Genomic DNA, 21232 nt, shown 5'->3' on the forward strand with positions numbered 1-21232 from the left:
CTGCTGTTTCACGAGTGCAGGCACAAGTTCTATAGAAGGGACAAAGGCCATGCAAACAGCAAGAGCCTCTTGTTATCTCCGTTTTCTTTCTTTTCCCTATGTCCCAGGACTATGAAAAGAGGCGCACTTAACACATACAAAGGGTTACATTAAACTGAAAAACTCAGCTTAGGGAAGACAGCTCTTTAAAAAATGCACAGAAAATGTGCCTGACCTTTGTCCCAGAGGGAGATATTATCTTTATTATTCTAACCATAGGCTTCCCTTCCCTGTGCTGCAGAAGGAAACGCCAGCCCAATTCTCTAAGGAAACAGGCCTTTTCTGGAAGATGACATACATTATTCCATCTCAGAGGGATGCTTTCTCTATTAAGTTTGGGAGGTGGTGGAGTCATTATCTTTCTAGAAAATGTATAGAAACTTGAGTTACCATGGAGAATTGTCCCACAAGGCCATGTTCTAAGTTGAGCTTATAGTAGGTCCCAGGTCTTTCTGCTTGCCCTCTCACTCTCCTACCCATCTCCATGGAAGAACCATCCACTTACCTCTGAAGGAGAATCAAAGACCTGGAACAGAATTTCCCATGTGAGCCTAACCAACATTAACTCACCCCCAAATGACTCAAAGGGGAAGTTCATAAATGCTAGCCCTTATATGTCACCGAGGTCTTGTGATTTCGTAGTAACAGTAAATTGATGGGCTGGAGTGATGGCACAGTGGTAGGGCTTTCGCCTTTCGTGCAGCCTACCCATGTTTGATTCCTCCGCCCTTCTCAGACAGCCCAACAAGCTACCCAGAGTATCGTGCCTGCATGGCAGAGCCTGGCAAGCTACCTATGGCGTACTGGATATGTCAAAAACAGTAACAATGTCTCTCAATGAAAGATGTTACTGGTGCCCGCTCGAACAGTTAATTGATGCAATCGTCATTGATTGCAACTTACGTTTTCCACCTGATGGTAACTTAGATTTCCACTTGTGTCATCCATCCAAGAAGAAATGACACAAATTCCTGGATTAGGTAGAAGGTACTGATGAGTCTGTCCCTAATTATACGTTAACAGGTAACTGACTACAGTTCTGTGACAATAAGTCAATAAAAGGGTCATGAAGGGACATGCAAATATAGACATTACTGAGGAAGGTGGGGCCCAGCGTGGCTTATGTGAAGCAGGAGAAGATAGACAGTCACTTTCTCTCCATTCGCCTCTGCCACCTGGGACCCAGGGTTACTGGGTTTTTGTCTCAACTCACAGAAAAGAATTTCAGGAGTAGAAGAGCCATGAAGTAAAACAGATTTTATTTGGAGGGTTTTTTAAGAGGAGGAAAGAGAGAAAGTGGGAGAGAATCGAGAATAACGTGCTCAAGAGAGAACCCAAGGGGCTGGAGTGATAGCACAGTGGGTAGGGCGTTTGCCTTGCACGCGGCCAACCCGGGTTCGAATCCCAGCATCCCATATGGTCCCCTGAGCACTGCCAGGGGTAATTCCTGAGTGCATGAGCCATGAACGACCACTGTGCATTGCTGGTGCAATGCACAAAAAAGCAAAAAAAAAAAAGAGAACCTGGGCTTCTCCAAGGGCTGAGAGTGCCCCTACACACATCCCAGCATTAGACATGAAAATACACATCTGAAGAGGGGAGATTCAGGCACCACATGTGCTAGGCTACGAGGGTGCAAGCAGCACATGGGCTCAGGCAGCATATGTGCTCCCTTTCTTGTTCAAGGTGGTTTTATAAGGTTTCTCTAACTTGCCCCTACATGGGGCTTCTACCTAGGTAAAAGTCGCTAAGGAGGGGGTAATGGTTGGGGGTGGTGATGGTCTTCTTTTTTTTCTTTTTTCTTTTTTTTTGCTTTTTAGGTCACACCCGGCAATGCACAGGGGTGACTCCTGGCTCTGCACTCAGGAATTACCCCTGGCACTGCTCAGGGGACCATATGGGATGCTGGGAATCGAACCGGGGTCCACTGCGTGCAAGGCAAACGCCCTACCCGCTGTGCTATCGCTCCAGCTCCGGTGATGGTCTTCTTTGATATTCCTTTCCTGGCCTTAGGTTTCTGTGGGAACAGGAGCTTCTGTCTGAGGGGGGGCTACAGCCTTCTATGGGTCTGTGGCTGACACCAGGTGAGGATCTTATCAGGCCTTAGTTCCTGCTTTCTGCAAGATTGACTTTCACAACTCCAAGTCTATTACTTCCCAGGAAATTTACTGCCCTTGCCTTGGGAGGGGCCCTTCCCTATCTGTCTGCCTGCCTATATCAATTACTGCCATTATCATGTAAATGAAAGAGGGACTATGACAGGGAAGGGCACCCAGAGCAGGTATTTATGGTCCAGGACACAAGGTGGTCCTATCCAAGTGGAGTCTAGCTGCTTTCTAGGCATATTTTACTTAGACCAATTCAACCATCTGTGTGTGTGTGTGTGTGTTTATGAGAGGACGCGTTTGTTGTTAATTGAATCAGCTTCAATTCTGAGCCATCTCTCAAAGAACAAAAGTAAAGTAATCTTTACTACATTGAGTATGATTATAGCTACTTGTGAGAATATCTCTTTTTTTAATACTATATGTGACCATATCATCATTATCATTATCCTGTTGATTGTTGAATTTCTCGAGCAGTCTCAGTAACGTCTCCATTCGTCCTAGCCCTGAGATTTTAGAAGCCTCTCTTTACTCGACCTTCCGAATGATGCTGCATTGGAGGCTCTTTCAGGGTCAGGGGAATGAGACCCAGCATTGTTACTGGTTTGGGCATATGAATACATCATGGGGAGTTTGCAAGGCTCTCCCTTGTGGGCAGGAAACTCGCAGTAGCTAGCCAGGTTCTCCCAGAGGGAGAAGTAGGCTATAAAATGTCTTCCAGGAGCTTGGTTTTAAGTCTCTGGGCGTGGGACGTTGGTGGGATTACAGGGCGCCGGGGGCAGTTCCTGGGTGTGACTGCCTAGCTACTGGAAAATGGGAAATCTGGGTGGAAGAGGCCTAGTCTCTATCCAAGGAGGCTTGGAGATCTCAGCCCCAGGTCCCACACACCTGGGTTCCTCTGCTGGTACCTTTATGTGTGAGGCTTGTCTGAACCTGTGGAGCGGGGTCTTGAGCATGGCTGTGGTTAGGCTCTGGAGGTCTTTGGCCGTGGGAGCACTGCTTGGGGCGGGTAGGGAAGCTGAAGCCCACCCCCTCCGAGGGGCCCCGGATATAAACTATATTTTCCTTACTGTATAGAATTAGATCACTCCTATATAGAATTATATCACAAAATTCATATGTTGCACTTTATGAAAAATTTAAGAAATTTTCAAGAGTAACGGACTTGGTTCTTTCCATACCTTGGCAAGTTCTCCACCATTTTCAGAAATTAGATGAGTCTCAGAAAAATTTTTCAAAAAACTTGAGAAAAAAAAGTCAAAAAAGAATTTGATAGGATAGGCATTAGAAGTAGCCATTCACAGAATTCTGGAAACTAAAGTTAAATCTTTTGGGGGGGTTGGGGATTGTTGGGCCATCCCTGGCATTGCCCAGGGCTTACTCCTGACTCTGGGTTCAGGGATCACACCTGGCAGGGAGTGAGGTATTGAACCTGGGTTGACCGCATGCAAGGCAAATGCACTACCACTGTAATACCCTCTGGCCCCTAAAGTTAAATTTGGTTTTTTTTTGCTTTTTGGGTCACACCATAAGACACACTATAAGACACTTAATACCCATTTTCCATAATTTCCGCACCATATTTGATAGGGCTCAAATATGGTGTGAACCATGGGAACACCTCTAAGGGTGATTGGAGGCTGCCCTAAAAGCCTCCATCCCTCTCAGAGATCCTGGGGTTACTCATGGCTCTGCACTCAGGAACTACTCCTGGCAGTGCTCAGGAGACCATATGGGATGCTGGGAATTGAACCCGGGTCAGCCGCGTGCGAGGCAAATGCCCTACCCGCTGTGCTATCACTCCAGCCCCAAGTTAAATCTTTTAATGTAGGTTAGCTTGTGGGTTCCTGTTCAAGCCTATTACCCCAAGCTTGTTTGTAAGTGTCCTGTTAGAAGCAAAATGCAGTGGAGATAAAAGAACTACAATTATTTTAAAGTAGTCAAGATTACTAGATGATAAATATTAAAAATAAATAAAATTTTTTATTTGTAATAATTAACAAATTATAATTAAAAATTAATTATAAAAATCAACAATAAATTATTGTTATTTTGTTTGTTTTGTTTTGGGGGGTCACACCTGCTGATACTCTGGGGGTTCTCCTAGTTCTGAACTCAGGAATTACTCCTGGCATTTTTGGGGGGACCTTATGGGATGATGGGGATCTAACCTAGGTTGGCCTCATGCCCTACCCACCGTACTATCTCTCTAGCCCCTAAAAAGCAGATTATTATTACACAGTACAATATGGATAAACCTTATACCAATAATGTTAAACAAAATTCATAAAAACTTCACCGAATGACCCTATTCACATGAATTTCAAAATGGAGCCAAACTGATCTCGAATGCGAGAAATGAGGGGCAGATGAAGAAAGAGGCCATGTGCTTTGGTATATCTGAGGGGAAGTCTTGCATCCTGGAATCTCCATAGAATGAAGTCCCAGGAGGCAATTGATGGAACAACACAGAGAGGAGCCTGAGCCCCATGCTATATGAGAGGCAGTCTGGAAAGTGAAGCACACTTGCCGGTTTTCTAGCACACTTCAAGGGCATAGGCAGAAGACATGTATGTTGGAGAAGATGAGTGTAGCAGGCTGCTCTGAGCTTCCCACCACCCAGCATCTGGGCATGAGCGGTAGAATGTTCTGGCTCACATAAGCAGCATGGGCATGCTACAGAGATCTGCTGACTCTGAAGAGGGTGGTCAATGATGGATCTGTAGGACAGAGATCTCTGATTAAAATTTTGTGGGCATCACTGGAATACTACTCAGCCATAAGAGAGAATGAAGCCTTGCCTTTTGCTACATAGATGGGACTGGAGCAGGTCAGGCTAGGCAAACTAAGTCAAAAGGATAAATAAATATCAGAGGCTCTCACACATATGCACCACATAAATCAACAAAACAAGACAATAGAGAGTGTCCCACGGAGAGGGGGGACAGAAATCTTTAGACTCTGACAACAGAACTGAAGTTTTCAAAGATGGGGTGTGGGGAGAATCAAGCTGAAAGGGTCCAGTGAGAACTGGTGACTGTGGTGTAAGGATATCGGCATTTTGGTGGTGGTTGTGATATGAGAACATTATACCCTACAATTATTTCGACCTCTGTACTTGTGTAAGTCAATGTTATTCGATAATAATAACAGTGATAATATGGGTATTTGGATGTCTGAGCCAGGGTCAAAGTAGACAAAAGACAAAACTAGGGAACTCTTCCCCCATCTCCAATCTTTTATGGAAGCCTCAGAAAACTCTGAGGAGAGAAGAGATTAGGAGTAGAGAAATCAGGTTTCCACCATTAATATATAAAACAGGAGCCAGAGTGAAAGTACAGCAGGTAGGGCATTTGCCTTGCAGGTGCCAACCTGGGTTCCATCCCTGGTATCCCATATGGTTCCCTGAGCACCGCTGGAAGTAATTCCTGAGTGCAGAGTCAGGAATAGCACCTGAGCATCACTGGGTGTGACACAAAAAGAAAAAAAAAAAAAGAAAAGAAAGAAGAGAGTTTAAAACAAATAGACTGAAGAAATCTCATTTTTTTGCAGACTTGGATTTGCAGCCTGAGAACTATTCCTTCCAACTCTTAAATGTCTTATAAAATCAGCGATAGGGCACAAGTTCTGATTGATCCATGAAAAGATGTAATGTGAGTCTGTTCCAGGGTCTTCAATCTCATTCTATAGTTTATTTCATCAAAGAAATGTGCCATGATCCATTGTCCATCCAAGTGTTACGTATATTTCATTTTCAGTTTTTTTTTTTTTTGGGGTCACACCCGGCGATGCACAGGGGTTGCTCCTGGCTCTGCACTCAGGAATTACCCCTGGCGGTGCTCAGGGGACCATATGGGATGCTGGGAATCGAACCCGGGTCGGCCGCGTGCAAGGCAAATACCCTACCCGCTGTGCTATTGCTCCAGCCCTCATTTTCAGTTTTTTACTTTTATAAACAAGGCTGCAATAACCATCTTCCACATTAAACTTTTGCTGCAACATCATTACTCTTGGATTCATCGTATTTTTCTTATTCACATTTTGTCCCAATTGTTATTCACACTTTATCTTTGTCCCAACTGAACATTCAGTTATTTTTTGACTGCATTACATTTATTTTGAATATAGTGCTCCTCAAATTATTTCTCAAAAATGATTAAAAAAACCAAAACGAACTTAATAGAGCAACTGTATTTATGAAATCAATACAATGCTTACTATGACCAATGAGTTCATAAGAGATTAAACTGTTTAGGTGTTCTAATGGTCACAAAAGGTACAGAAACTTAATCATGGAAAGCTTAAAAGGCTCAAGGCAACCTGCCTGTATAGTAGGCATAATAGTCCATCTTTATAGAATTGTTCGTAGGATCAGATGAACTAATGTATAGGAATTAATGTCATTTGACACCTTATAAAAGTCTCTATAATTATTACCATCATCACAATTGATGACTGATTAAAAATAACCATTTCATCATGACAAATTGGAAGCAACTTGGTGGACTAGTTAATTAATCGGAGAACTGATGGGCACAAAATCTTCTGAGAAACTAGCTTTATTTTATTCTTTAGGGTTTAAAAAGGCTTATAAGGGTGGAAAGATAGTATAGGAGCTAAGGCTCCTGTCTTAGATGCAGTGGCCCTGATTTTATCTCCAGCACTGCATATGGTTCCCTGAGCACTGATGGAAGTAGCCGAGCTCTGCCAGGTGTGATCCAACCCTTCACCACTCCACCACTCTCCCCCAGAAAAAGCTTATAAAGTAATATTCCTGAAGACAGCTGTCTCTTTGAGCCCAGGATCTCAATGGGCCCATGGGCATGAGAAGAATGATTTATCACCACGAACAACTTAAGGTTCACTGTTGTCTGTCTCCTTCCTTTTCCTCTCTCTTAATGTCTGTTTTGTCTCCTACTTTGCCTACACAGAGGAACATGGCCACCAGTTAAAGCTAACTTTTCTGTTTAGGAGGTTCAACCATCTATGAGTGAATCATCCCTTTTCCAAAGTGCAAAGTCCAACTTTCTGAAGGGATTGTATGGATTAACCTTTAGGATGGATTAACCATTGGGATGGATGCCTTTGCCCTGAATAGATCTCTTATGGCTAGCGGAATAGGGAAATGTTGCCCAAACTGATTCTATGAAAACCATGTGACTTGATCTTTATTAAATAGGAATGCAAGATTCAGAGAAGTCAGGGCAGCCGTAGGACAAAGCAATGGCTATGCAGTATAGCAGACGCTCCTTGCCATCGTCTTGAAGTCACTAAGAAGGAAGATGGAGCATGGTTTGTGAACACTCAAGACAGGAAAGTGGGAATTGATAAGCTCATTACAAAGCTGGCTGACTTGTCTTTCTCTGAGCTCTCTGTTTCTCCAGTCTATTGGCAAAGTAAGACTTTGAGGGGAAGGTGAAGCTATGGGCACCACCCCTTGGAACACCTTAGACCTTTGCCTGCATAACCACAAGCCCATTGGCACTGGCTGAAGTGTCTCAATCATGAGTTAAGTGCCAGCTCCCAGGAATGGGCATATATATATTTATATATATTTATATATATAAACACATATGTATATATGTATGCATATATATGTATGTATATGTATATACATATATATGTATTTTTTCTTTTTGGGTCACACCTGGCGATGCACAGGGGTTACTCCTGGCTTTGCACTCAGAAATTACTCCTGGTGGTGCTCAGGGGACCATATGGGATGCTGGGAATCAAACCCAGGTTGGCTCAAGTGAGAGAAGGAATCCAGAATTCTGACCTCCGTTAACGATCAAGAATGAGGAACGCTGTCCTGTTTGCCAAGGCGTCAAAAATCAGATGGGCTGGACACATAATGTGATTTGGAGACAACCACTGGACTAGAAGCTGTTACTAACTAGATTCCACAGGATGTCAAAAGACCGTGTGGCCGCCCACCTACAAATGTGGTATTCCAAGTATAGCTCTTTCGATTTCTCTCTGGGATACCCGAATAGCATTCTCGTCCTGTTTTCATAGGGCCCAGGTCTCTGAGGCATATGTTTGTGCAGGAAGAATGGTGGAGTCGAAAAGACGTGCCCAGAACCAGAGGTTCTTTGTCCTCTTAACAACTTCTTCGACGCCCTTGAAGGCGTTCCACACTGCTCTCTTCCTCCTACGCAGTTCTGGTGCCAAGTCGTTCATCATGTTGAGTTCTCAACCCTGGTACACATAGCTGCTGCATTCGGAGATGTTCATTCCGTTGAGAGCAAATGGAACGTCAGGGACTAGTTTGTTTTTCATGAACATTGTGTTGGTGAGATTCAGCTGTAGTCTGATCTTTCCACACTCGTGGTTGGAGTCAGCCCAGCACTTGTGCCACTTGGTTAATATTTGGTGTTATTAGATGTAAGTATCTACACAGAGAGTCTCTTGCTTGCATGCCTGGCTGTCTTCCTTGGGGCCCCTTGGAGGGGATGGGCTCCAGCTTCCCTCCCCACCCCAAGCAGAGCTTCCGGTGGCAGAAGACCACTGGAACCTAGCTATAGCCATGCTGGAGGTCCCTCTCCACACGTTCGGACAGGCCTCATGCACGAAGGTACCAGCAGAGGAACCCAGGTGTGTGTAATCCCATCAATGGCCAACATCCAGAGAGAGACTTAAAAGCAAGCTCTCAGAAGCGTGCGGCCGCAAAGCGGCCGTGCAATATCTTTAGCCTTCTTCTCCCTCTGGGAGAAACTGGCAATCTGAGAGTTTCCTGCCCACATGGGACAGTCTTGCAAGCTTCCCATGGTGTATTCATATGCAAAATCCAGTAACAAGCTGGATCTCATTCCCCTGACCCTGAAGAGCCCCCAGTGCAACATCGTTAGGAGGGCCGAGTTGAGATAGATTTCTAATATCTCAGGGAAAGGACGAAATGTGATGTTACTGAGCTTGCCCGAGAAATCGGTGATTAACGGGGTTTCGTGATTCGTGATCTACACACTACTTTTGAGAGCTGATTTAGTTTATTAGCTACTATTTCCTCTGTTATGAATATACTATCCTCTTTATTATACCCTCCAAAACCTAGAACAAAGGCTCATCTAGTTTTCCTCCGGGTCTTTTGTTGCAGGCCTGTGTAGGGGGCAGTTAGGGTTCTGTGCCCGCCCCTCTACTTTTCAGAAAAAGCAGGGATCTTATGTTATTCAGCTCTGGACCTCTGGACCTGAGCACGGGTTCTTGGCATATAGGATGTATCACCTAGGTATCATAAAGAAAGAAAACAGTGGGATTCTTAAAGGCACAGGTGAGAAAATGAGTAAAGGAGATCACAAATCTGGAGAAAGGTCAATGGAGAAGGCTACAGATCACCTTTGAAATTCAAATTCCCTTAATGTTTTGTTTTGTTTTGTTTCTTTTTGGGTCACACCCAGCGATGCTCAGGGGTTACTTCTGGCTTTGCACTCAGGAATTACTCCTGATGGTGCTTGGGGGACCATATGGGAAGCCTGGGTTGGCCGAGTGCAAGGTAAACACCCTATCCTCTTGTCACTGTACACACTTATCGCTCCGGCCCCTCCCTTAATGTTCTTAAAGGGCTCCAAACAGCCAACTTTGATTGAGCAAACCACAACTAAGAAGAGCCCTTAAGGCAGTGGATTTATTTTGGGGATAATTGCTCATGTGTTTAGAGGGAGGAAAGGAGTCACAAGGTAATCAGCTCCCTCCAGATATTTGATGCTTTTTCTGGCTGAGTTCAGCTCAGAGGTGAAATTCTACCATTTCCTTAAGTATACTCAAGACACACATCTGCTTCACAGGTGGTGGTATGTCCACGACTTTCATGCAAATGAAAGTGATAAGGGAGCATTATAAACCCAGGGGAATTTACTGTCCTCCCCACAGTTCCTACATATATTTAGCTCCAAGCTTCTGTACCCAGCTCTTTGGAGTAGGAACTGGATACCAGGGCTCCTAGTGGAGAGGTATTTTCAGTCTTAAAAACCCAGCCATTATTGACGGGCTGGCGGGCTTCCTGTTCAGAGTACACAAGCACTCCGTTGCCCAAAATACACATGCAGCCAGGATCAGATTTCTTGGCACCCGCTAACCACTCTAACATGAGTCCTCGCCAACAAACTTGCAGGAAACAGTCTCCCTCTCCTCTCACCACCTCTGTCGTGTTTGTCGTGTCCCCCCACAAAGACCAGCCTACAGTCTAGGTCTCGTCTAGGACAGAGTTGGTTGGTCACAGAGAACAAAATGAATCTTTCCTTACAAATCCCCCATGCAATACGTTAATTCAGCATAGGCAAATGAAATAAGGTATGGGTCATCTCTTCCCTGAATTATCTCAGTACACTTCCTGTTTCTTTCCTTGGCCCCCGGAAGTCTATTCTCAGTTCAGACCTCAGAGGAGCCTTGATGAAAGGCACATCGGATTAGTCCACACCTTTATTCAGAATCCTTCCAAAGGCTCCTGTTTCAATCAGAGTTAAAGCCAGTCTTACAAAGGTTCAAGGCTCTACATGTTCCACACTTACCTCCCAATCCTTGTGTCTCTGGTTTCTACCAGTCCTTTCCTCCCTCCCTCCCCAGTCATCTTGTTGCTCCTCCTACTCCCACCTCAGAACCCCTGTCATTTATTCTTCTGACTGGGATTCTGTTCTCCCAGACATCCACAGGGCTTCCTTCCTCTCTTCTTTCAATGCTTTGTGCTGATGTCACCTTCTCTGTGAGGTCACTCCCTGGTTACTATATAGTACCGCAAACTGTCGTTTCCCCCCCCCCCCACCTTTAGTTACTGCTTTTCCCCACCATGTGCTATTTTTCTGCTAGAACTGATAACATTTTGTCATACCATACAATTCACATACTGTGTTTATTATATTTACTGTTTCTCTTCAGTTAAATGTAACATTCAAGAGGACAGGGTTGTTGGTCTGGTTTTGGTCTATTATATATGCCCACGTGTTGGAGTTCCTGCTGGCTCCACTCCGTCAGGTCGAGAGAGCGTTCTTGCAGTTCAACTGGTCCACTTGATGTTGGAACTTTGCCCAGCAAGGTCCTAGAACAGTACAGGGCACACAGGGCCTAGTACATATTTGTCCAGTGAGGTACACTTCATTTTCAAGACAGGAAATAAGAGATCTACTCACAGTCCCAAACAAGACTGGAACATCTGGCAATAGAAATTAGTTTCTCCCATGCCACCTTCTCATCCTGGCTTCTCTTTCAATAACAACTAGATTTAAGGGGGGAAAATTCCTGAGGGTTCTCTCTGGAACTGAGTAGACAGAGACTTTTGGGATTTGTGACATTTACATGTTCATCCGATGATGATGACATGTTCATCCAGGTCAAGAAAGTCAGGTAAAAATTGCAAATTTGTTTTTGTGCGAAATACATTTTTTTTCCAAAATGTTCTTTTATTTGGGTAACTTTTAAAACATATGTTGTATTTGCAGAATAAGCCCTCAAGCAAGGAGTTTTTGTTATTATGGTTGGTGGTGGAGGTGGGGAGAGGGAGGTGTGGGAGAGGAGGAGGAAGATAGAAACATTAGCTTCATCACGTGAGCAGCTCTAATAATAAAGTCTCTGTCTCTCCCTGATAGGGAGCTCTGGGAAACCAAACAGAAAATGACTTTCCTTTAAAGAGACAGACTTACTGAGTCATCGTCTCTGAATTTTGTCTCCACTCCTCTCAGAGGACTGCTGCTGATTTCAGGTCTCATCTATCTAAAGTGTTTCATGAGCCATCACGGAGATTACGGCTTCCGTGAAATCATCTATCACAAAACTCTGTGCTAACCTGTTATAGCTATATACTGCTTTGTCACAAACTATCCCGAAGCTTAAAACAACATCTACTTAAGGGCTGGAAATGGAGTGGGTAAGGTTCTTGCCTTCCATGAAGCCAACTCGAGTTTAGTCCCTGACACTGTTTCTGGTCCACTGAGCTCTGCCAGGAATGATCCCTGAGCACAGAGCCAGGAGTAATCCCTGAGTAATGCCAGGGTACCCCAACCTTCAAAAAATCCCCCATTGGTATATTTTTTTTTTCACAGCTTAGTGAGTTATATTTCTGTCAAAGCTCAGTTGGTTGGTCATTTGACTCTAAGTGATGTCAGCTGAGACCATTCTTTGGGATGCATTCATCTCTTGTGAATCCTGGGGCCTTCTTCACTTCACTCACATCTCCGTGCCCCATTCTCTTATAAATGGCTTCTTTTCTTAGAGACTTCGTGTCCTTATATGATGTGATCTAAAGTCTTTTTTTTAATTAACTTTATTAAGTTATTGATTAGTTACATTCAATATTCCAACACCAATCCAACCACCTTTGCATCTTTCCATCACCATTATTTTTGATTTTCCCAACCAGCCTTGAGTCTGCCCCCATAGCAGGCCTTCAGTAATTTATCTTACATTGCATGTTATAAATAATTTGCTAAAAGGATTGTGATCTTAAGTCTTAGTTTGGAAGTTGTGGAGTAATGGCATTATTCCATTCCATAAGTCAAAACAGTCAACAAAGGGTCTGTATTCAAGGGAACTTTTTGTGATAATTATCACACAATCAAGTACAGTCTCTTCCTTCAGCTGTGCTTTGTGTCACCTCCCTTTTTAATGAAAATGCATGAGGAATTTAGCACATATGAGCACACACACAAAGTATGGTTCTTCATTGCTTGCAAATGCTTCCATCTCAGTCAAGCAATCATTGAGGAATTTATCCAGCTCTGTTCAAGAATAAGTATTTGTGCGAGAAATCAGCCCCCTTTTTTTTGGAGGGGGAAGCATGGAGGAAGGCTGGGCTGCACATGGAGGTACTCAGGGCTTACTTCTGGCTCTATGCTCAGGGACCACTCCTGGTGGAGTTCAGGGAACCATATGTGGCTCTGGGGAAGAAACTTGAGTCAGTCACATACAATAAAAGCAACTTAACCCCCTGTACTATCTCTCTGGCTCAAGGAATTATCCTATCTCACCATGGAAGTTTCTCCTCAAGTACCAGATTTCCATCATCATGGAATCTCTACTTTAAACCAAGACATCTCCAGGTTTCTGCTTCTTCTTTGGGTCCCCAAGGGGCATTATTCTACATAACATATTAATTGTATGTTTGTATGGGCGAGAAAGAGAGAGAGAGAGAGAGAGAGAGAGAGAGAGAGAGAGAGAGAGAGAGAGAGAGAGAGAGAGAGAGGAGACATAGGAGAGGAGAGAGAGGGAATAATGGATAGGGCACTTGCAACATATGGTACCCTAAACACAACCCAGAGTGATCCCTGAGCATATGAACAAGGAGTAAGCTCTGAATTCCACTGAGGGTGGTCCCTAAACACACAAACTATCACTGTCACTGTCACTGTCATCCCATTGCTCATCAATTTGCTCGAGCTATCACAGTAACGTCTCCATTCTGAGACTTGTTGTTACTGATGTTGGCATATTGAATACTCCATGGGTAGCTTGCCAGACTCTGCTGTGTGGGCTAGATACTCTCGGTAGAAACTATATTGATTGTAAATCCAAGGAGGGAGAAAATTGGAACCACGACTGTCTTTGATTTTGACATTAGGTTGAAGTTTTCCATATAAAACTGTTGGGTCTGCCAAGTCACACAATTGGGTGAGCCAAGCAGCAGTCTACTGTCAGATGGAGATAAGTGATAGATCTAAGTCCAAGCAAAGTCTTGCTAATGAGTCAAGGGGGTCTACTTTGTGTGAAAATGGCAGTTGTCTATTGTGTCTTATGTGTGATGTATGGGCTATAGTCAATGACTTGATGAATGCTAGTGGTCTAAAAAGAAACTGCCTGGGAGATTTGAATAATAAGGTCTGGGAAAGAGGCAAATGAGCAACTTAAAAAAGAGACCCTCTATATTGTACCTTATTAATTTATTAGAATTAATTTTGTGGGGATATCATGATTTATAGTAGTATCAGTTATGTTTTATGCTTATAATGTTACTGTACCGCACCTACCACCAGAGTATGTCTGTCTTTTCACTGATGTCCCCAAGTCCCTTATTCTCCCCTTGTCCCTTTAGAAACCTCAGTTAATAGTTTTGTTAACAGTGTCTTCAGGATTGTCCCCTGGTCATTGTCTGTTCCCTTACTTTGCTTCTTTGTTCTCTAAAAATGAGAGCTAATAGTTATCCTCTGGTATTTTCTCTTCCCTTCTGACTCACTTCATTGAGTGTTAACCCCTGCTAGTTCAGATTGACAGCTTCTGAACGCACGTGGGAATGAAGGTTTCTGTTTTTTTTTCTTTTTGGGTCACACCCGGCAATGCACAGGGGTTACTTCTGACTTTGCACTCAGGAATTATTCCTGGCAGTGCTCAGGGGACCATATGGGATGTTGGGAATTGAACCCAGGTCGGCCACATGCAAGGCAAATGTCCTACCCGCTGTACTATTGTTCCAGCCCCCAATGAAGGTTTTTTTTTTTTTATGACATATTAGTCTACCATAAAGTAGCCATCAAAGAAAGGACTGAAGGGATTGAACAGCCATGTAGACAAAATGTCTAGCCAGTTGACTTTAGCTAGCCTTGCTCAGTAGACCCTCTGTATTGACATGGTGGATAATCAAGTGGGCCCAGGAATGGCGTGCCCATGGTGACGAGGATAAAGCTTTCATACTTTATGGGCTCCCACTTAAGAAGGTTGAAGTGGCCATGGCCCTCCTTCAATGTCTTGTTTGCCAGCAACAGAGAAAAAGCTGGTTCCTTGAAGTGTGGTACTATTTTGCTAGGACACCAACAGATCATTTAGTGGCCATTTGTTCTCACAGCCTTCCAGGTTGGGTCCACTTTCACTGTGGGCCGTAGGCAGCACCCTTCTTTAACGATGTCACTTTTTGTCTCATCGACATTGTAGTTTTTGTGTATTCCCTTTCATGCATGCCTTCCAGAGCTCTGCTGCTGCAGTATTTCTTAAAAAGAATCCATAAAACCCCCCAAAGCCATTGGTGCTGGGCTCTCATTAAGCTGAATTTTCTATCAGGTAGCGCCAGTCTCTGCAGGGGAAGCTGTGACATATGCCGAGATTCTTCAACAGCGAAACCTGTAAGTTTCCTCGGCTTCAGGGATTGCTACTGGCAGACAGCTTCCACTTTCGGGGAGGCTTTGTTTATGAGGGTCACCTGACTCAAGGTCGTGCCTCTTTCTTAAAGCTGGCTGGCCCTGGGGATGCAACTTGGAATTCCAATAAAGCACCATCTCGACTTGAGAGCTCCCTGTTGGTCGAAGTGAAGCCTTATCACTGCTAATGGTTCAGTATCTTTTCTGCTTCATCCTGCTTTTTGCCACGGAGACTGATCCCAAGGACAATCTCTAACACAAACCGGCAGGATTTCCTCCATGATGGAGATGGCTTCTTGTTTTTTTTTTTTTTTTTTAAGAGGGTCACATCAGGTGGTGCTTGGGGTGTACTCCTGGCTGGGCTCTGGGAACCTTATGCAGTGTCAGGGATAGAACCCAGGCTGGTCAGATCCCAGTTGGTTGCATGCAAGGCTGACCTTCCACCTACTGAACTCTCTCTCTGGTCCTTGGACATGGCTTCCTGAAGAAACTAACTCGGAATGCCTACTATGGCTCCTGTGTAGGGAATGGTGGTTTGACAGATCCTTCACCCCTTCCTCCAACAATTTTACTCTTCAGGTCATGACTGCTTTCTGATCACTTCAGGATTTTCTTCCAAGTTGTTGGCATCCTCTTGTTCTGTATGTTTTATTTCTGAGCTCTGAAGCTGATTCTTTTGATCTTCACTCCTAAATGGGTAATAGCAATTGTCCAGACTACAAACGACCCATAGAGAACAACTATATGAGGTGTTCACTAGCGTGGCCTTGAACCCCATTCCAGAGATACTAAAATACAATGAAAATTGGCATCTCTTAGGATTGCTTTTCACATGCCCTTGGGTTTCTTTGGGTTTAAAAGGTTTGGAAGATCTCTGGCATTGGAGGTCGGTAAAACAATGTTGAATTTGACTGTTTAGCCTTGTCCTGCTTGGCACTTGAGGCTGGTGTGCTAGCGGCTCTCTCCCATCCTTCGAGAGAAAGCACTCATCCACTCATCCGAGACAACCTGGAGTCCCGCCTTTGTCTGGACTGGCCTATCACTTCCACTCAATGTGGTCATGCAGAGCACTTAAGAGAGTTTCCACACAGGAATTACTCCTGGCAGTGCTTGAGGGACCACATAGGATGCTCCCAGGGTTTGAACCTGGGTCGGGCTAGGGAGAAAGGGGATTTCTTTTTTTTTAACTTTTTTTTTTTTCTTTTTGGGTCACAACTGGCGATGCTCAGGGGTCACTCCTGGCTCATGCAGTCATGAATTACTCCTGGTGGTGCTCAGGGGACCATATGGGATGCTGGGAATCGAACCTGGGTCGGCCACATGCAAGGCAAATGCACTACCCCCTGTGCTATTGCTCCAGCCCAAAAGGGGATTTCTCTAAGACTTCAATTCTATGTCCCTCTTCCCTCCTGAAGAAGTTTCAACATTAGGAAGGTTTAGGACCAGAACCCCTCAGAAATGTTTCTTTGTATCTAACTTCCCTCTTTTTTTTACCCTTCTCATTCCAATTTTACCTACCCATTTCTTTGAGCATCGGGACTTGTTTATTTTATTTGTATGTAGTTATTTTTGGGCTGGAGCGATAGCACAGCGGGTAGGGACTTGCATGCAGCTGACCTGGGTTCGATTCCTGTGCCCCTCTCGGAGAGCCCGGCAAGCTACCGAGAGTATCTCACCCTCACGGCAGAGCCTGGCAAGCTACCCGTGGCGTATTCAATATGCCAAAAACAGTAACAACAAGTCTCACAATGGAGATGTTACTGATGCCCGCTGGAGCAAATACATGCGCAAGGGGATGACAGTGACAGTGATACAGTGTAGTTATTTTTGCTTTTTTGCTCTTCTGTGGGTTGAACACAGGCCTCATACATGCAAGGCAAATCCTAGACCACTAAGCTGCCATCCTGTTCTTGATCAAAGCAATCGGGAGTTTTTAAAGTCCTTTAAAAGAGAGCGAGCGAGAGAGAGGTCTTTAAAATTCAACAAGAGAAAAGGAATAGCAATAAATGGTTCAACTAGAAATTAAAGAGCGAGTCAAGAAATATAAGAAGAAGGAATGATAAAAATGAAAACAGTATTTGTTAGAAAAGAGGAAATTTGTAAGTTTGGTAAATAAATCAAAGACATGGTTCTTAGGGTCTGAGTGATAGATCCAAGTTTGAACCCCAGTACCCCATATGGCCCCATGAGTACCACCAGGAGTGATCACTCCTTGAGCACAGAGCCAGGGGTAAGCCTTCAGCACCACCAAGTGTCCTCCCACCCCTCAAAAGATAGATATGGTTCTTTTGGGATAAGAAAAAAAAAACTTTGCAAAGCTAATCAAGGAAAAAAAGAGGAAAAACAATATACCAAAGATAAGGAATTATCTGCTTAAAAATTAGAATTTATTTATTTATTTTGTGGGGGCTTCCCAAGCAGTGCTCTGTGGGGTCAACAAGCCACTCCTGGTGATCGTTGGTCGGCTGGGCAAGACAGTTCAATTCTCTCGCCCAAGGATGTGCTGCTTAGGCCCTGTGGGAGGATGGTCAGGATTTAAGATGTAGATTATGCTGTACTCGGTGCTCAGAGTTGTTAAATCTGAGTAAGATGAATGATTTTAGATTTAGAATAAAACTAAAACTTGTCAAAGTGCTCCTGAAACATGTCTGGATCGGACAATCTAATTCCATTAGAATTTAACAGAACATTTAATGCCATTGTGTTCAGGCTGTTCCAGAGCATAGAAAAAGATGGAACAAGTTTCACTTAATCTGGCTAAACTCGTGTATCTCCTTTCTTCTTCTCTCCCACTGTGGATGCTGTTGTTGCAATGACTGTGGTAGTGATGGTGGTGGTGGTAGTGGTGTGTGTGTGTGTGTGTGTGTGTGTGTGTGTGTGTGTGTGTATGTGTGTGTGCACGTGCATGCGCGTGCGTGCTGCACATAGTTGTGATGTTTGTACATTTACTTGTGTGCTTGCTGGGAATTGCACACAGATTGGGATGCTCACACTCACAACCCAAGAGCTCGCTAGCGTCATACTCCTTGAGCTGTGGTGCTTACTCCATCTGATAACTGTTGTGTGTATTGTCATGCTCCCATACTCACTCACCAGGGCTCACACTCCTTGCATTTGCTTGCACATTGCTTGCACATCCTAATTTTGTTTTGTTCTGTCTTTTGGGTCACACTTGATTGTGTTCAGAGCTTACTCCTGGTTCTGGATCACTCTTGATGATGTTCTGGGACTGTATGTGGGTTTGAACCCAGATCAGCCACATGCAAGGTAAACACCCTTCCCAGTGAACTATCTCTCTGGCCCCACATCTTAGTTTCCAGCTGGGACTGTATGTGGGTTTGAACCCAGATCAGCCACATGCAAGGTAAACACCCTTCCCGGTGAACTATCTCTCCGGCCCCACATCTTAGTTTCCAGCTGTGGTGTTCACTGGGAGGTTGCACTCTCAGTTGTGGAGCTTGCACACACCTGGATGCAGTGTGGCCAGAAATCGTTTGTGGTGTTGGGCATCACAGACAGCAGAGCTAACAGCATCAGGCTCAGTGCATGGGGTTGGGCTGGGATGCAACTCACAGCTTCACATGCAAGGCAGGCATGTTATCCACACAGCTTCCAGTTCCCTAAATTGGAAACAGAAGCCAGAGAGATGGTATAAGAGTTAACAGGTGTTTGCCTTACATGCCAGGGTTCGAATCCCTGGCATCATATTTGGTCCCTGAAGTATTGCCAGGAGTGATCCCTGAGCACAGAACCAAGACCACAGCCAGATGTAGCACACACACACACACACAGACACACACACAGACACACACACACACACACACACACACCCTGCAGTAGAAACCTACTGTTATCTCAGATATGAAGAGTTCTAAGAATACAACCTAAAATAGTAACAAATTAATATTGATCCAAAGAATTCAAGTTAAAATCTTAACAAACCAAATTTGGTCCAAAGAACAAGATAGCATGAGCAAAAAATTTTCTTCAAGAATTCAGGCATAACGGTTGGACGCCTGCCTCAAGGGCTGGGGGAGAGGACAGTTGGGATAGAGAAGGCACCGTTATGGCATTCATGGTTGAAGGGATAGCTCTGGATGGGAGATGTGTGCTGACAGTGGGCAAAGGACCAAAAACAGTATCTGTATTGCAAACCATAATGCCCAAGGAGGAGGTAGGGGAGAGAGAGAGAGAGAGAGAGAGAGAGAGAGAGAGAGAGAGAGAGAGAGAGAGAGAGAGAGAGAGAGAGAGAGAGAGAGAGAGAGAGAGAGAGAGAGAAATGCCTGCTATAGAGGCAGTCTGGGGGGTGGGGTGGCAGGAGGGATACAGGCAGGGGATATTGGTGGTGGGAAATGTACACTGGAGGGAAGATGGGTACTGGAACATTGTATGACTGAAACTCAATCATGAAATCTTTGTAACTTTATCTCATGGTAATTCAATAAAAAAGAAATAAAAAGAAGAATGCAGGCATAGTTCTATAATAGAAAAATCTGAGATATTATTGGTGGAGGGACAAATTACTACAGAGTTTTTTTTTGAAGGGTAACTTGATAACATCTATTACATTTGCAAATACATCTAAACTGTGGCTTAGAAATAACCCTTTTAGTCATTGAGTCTTAAATAATCTCAGATGGATCCAGAGATGTCTACTGTGTATAATGTTTGCTATAGTGTTTTCTTTGTAGTACAGAGACAACCTAAATATTTAAATATTCATTAAGAAAAGGAGAACTGAATCAGTGTTACTTCTGTCCTAAATAAGAGGAGACAGCTGTTTAAAAAGAATGTGCTACTCTCTATATACTGCAAAAGTCTTTGACATAGTAAATTAAACAAAACAGAGCATAATGTAGTACTTATAGGCTACATCATATAGAATCATTATAGAATCATCTGTTAATATTTAAAATAATTCTAAAATTCATTTGTATTAAAATATATGTATTAGCACATGTATAATAAAGTATTAACACATGTAATATGATGAAGGTCTTTCTACCAAAAAACCCTCAAGATAAGAATAGGATCAATGAAGATAGCAGTATAGCTAAAGGAGTGAACTTTAATCTTTCATGTATAGTTCTATATTGTTAAAAAATCTTAAAAATGAGGGTATAATCAATATTATGTCATTAAAAGAAGAAAAGAATCACATAAAATACTTTGTTTTATTAATACCCCAAAATTACTTTTACTTACCCTTTAAAAAATGTAGTTAATAAGGAAGAAAAAAATAGGATCCAGGTATGTTTCTTAAATTGGTGATTATCGTACTCAGCAGCAAAAGGTTAAATAAAGCATGACGAAGCAAAGTCAAGAATGAGATTGGCTAGGACAATACATTACTATTTAGCATTTGAAACTTTTTGGTCAATTCAAATAAGAAATTAAAACCCACTAATCTCCATTTATAAATAGAAGAAAGAAAAGAGGCCATTGATGTGGTTAAGAAGGAATATGAAAGATATGAAAGTAATGCTATTTATAAATGTGATAATCCACGTGGCAAATCCAAGAGGCTCAAGAATAAAAAATGATTTGTATATGCCAAGAGGATATATGCTTGCCAGCCAAGTGCTTGTATGTATTATCTCATTTAATCCTGACAGAACCCTTTAAAAACACTTCTATTATTGTTACTGTGTGCAAGGCAAACACCCTACCTGCTGTGCTATTGCACCAGTCTGATCAATCCTCTGATCAAAAAGTTAAGAAAGATAAATCTTAGTGGGTCAGTTGTTTGTTTCTTTATTTTGGGATCACACCCAGCTCCAGGCTCAGGGACTGCTCCAGAGGATTAGAAGTTCTCTCAGGGAATAACCCCTGAGCACCCAGCCGGATGTGGCCCCCAAACAAACAAACAAAATAGATGACCCACCAAAATCTTAAATAAAGACCAAGTGAAAAGTCAGCTTTGATCTGATCTGGCACCTTGGTTTTTTTTTTTTTCTTTTTGGGTGACACCCAGCGATGCTCAGGGGTTACTCCTGGCTCTGTACTCAGGAATTACTCCTGGTGGTGCTCAGGGGA

Source organism: Sorex araneus, chromosome 4, assembly GCF_027595985.1.
Source record: "Sorex araneus isolate mSorAra2 chromosome 4, mSorAra2.pri, whole genome shotgun sequence".
In the NCBI taxonomy this organism is placed as follows: Eukaryota; Metazoa; Chordata; class Mammalia; order Eulipotyphla; family Soricidae; genus Sorex; species Sorex araneus.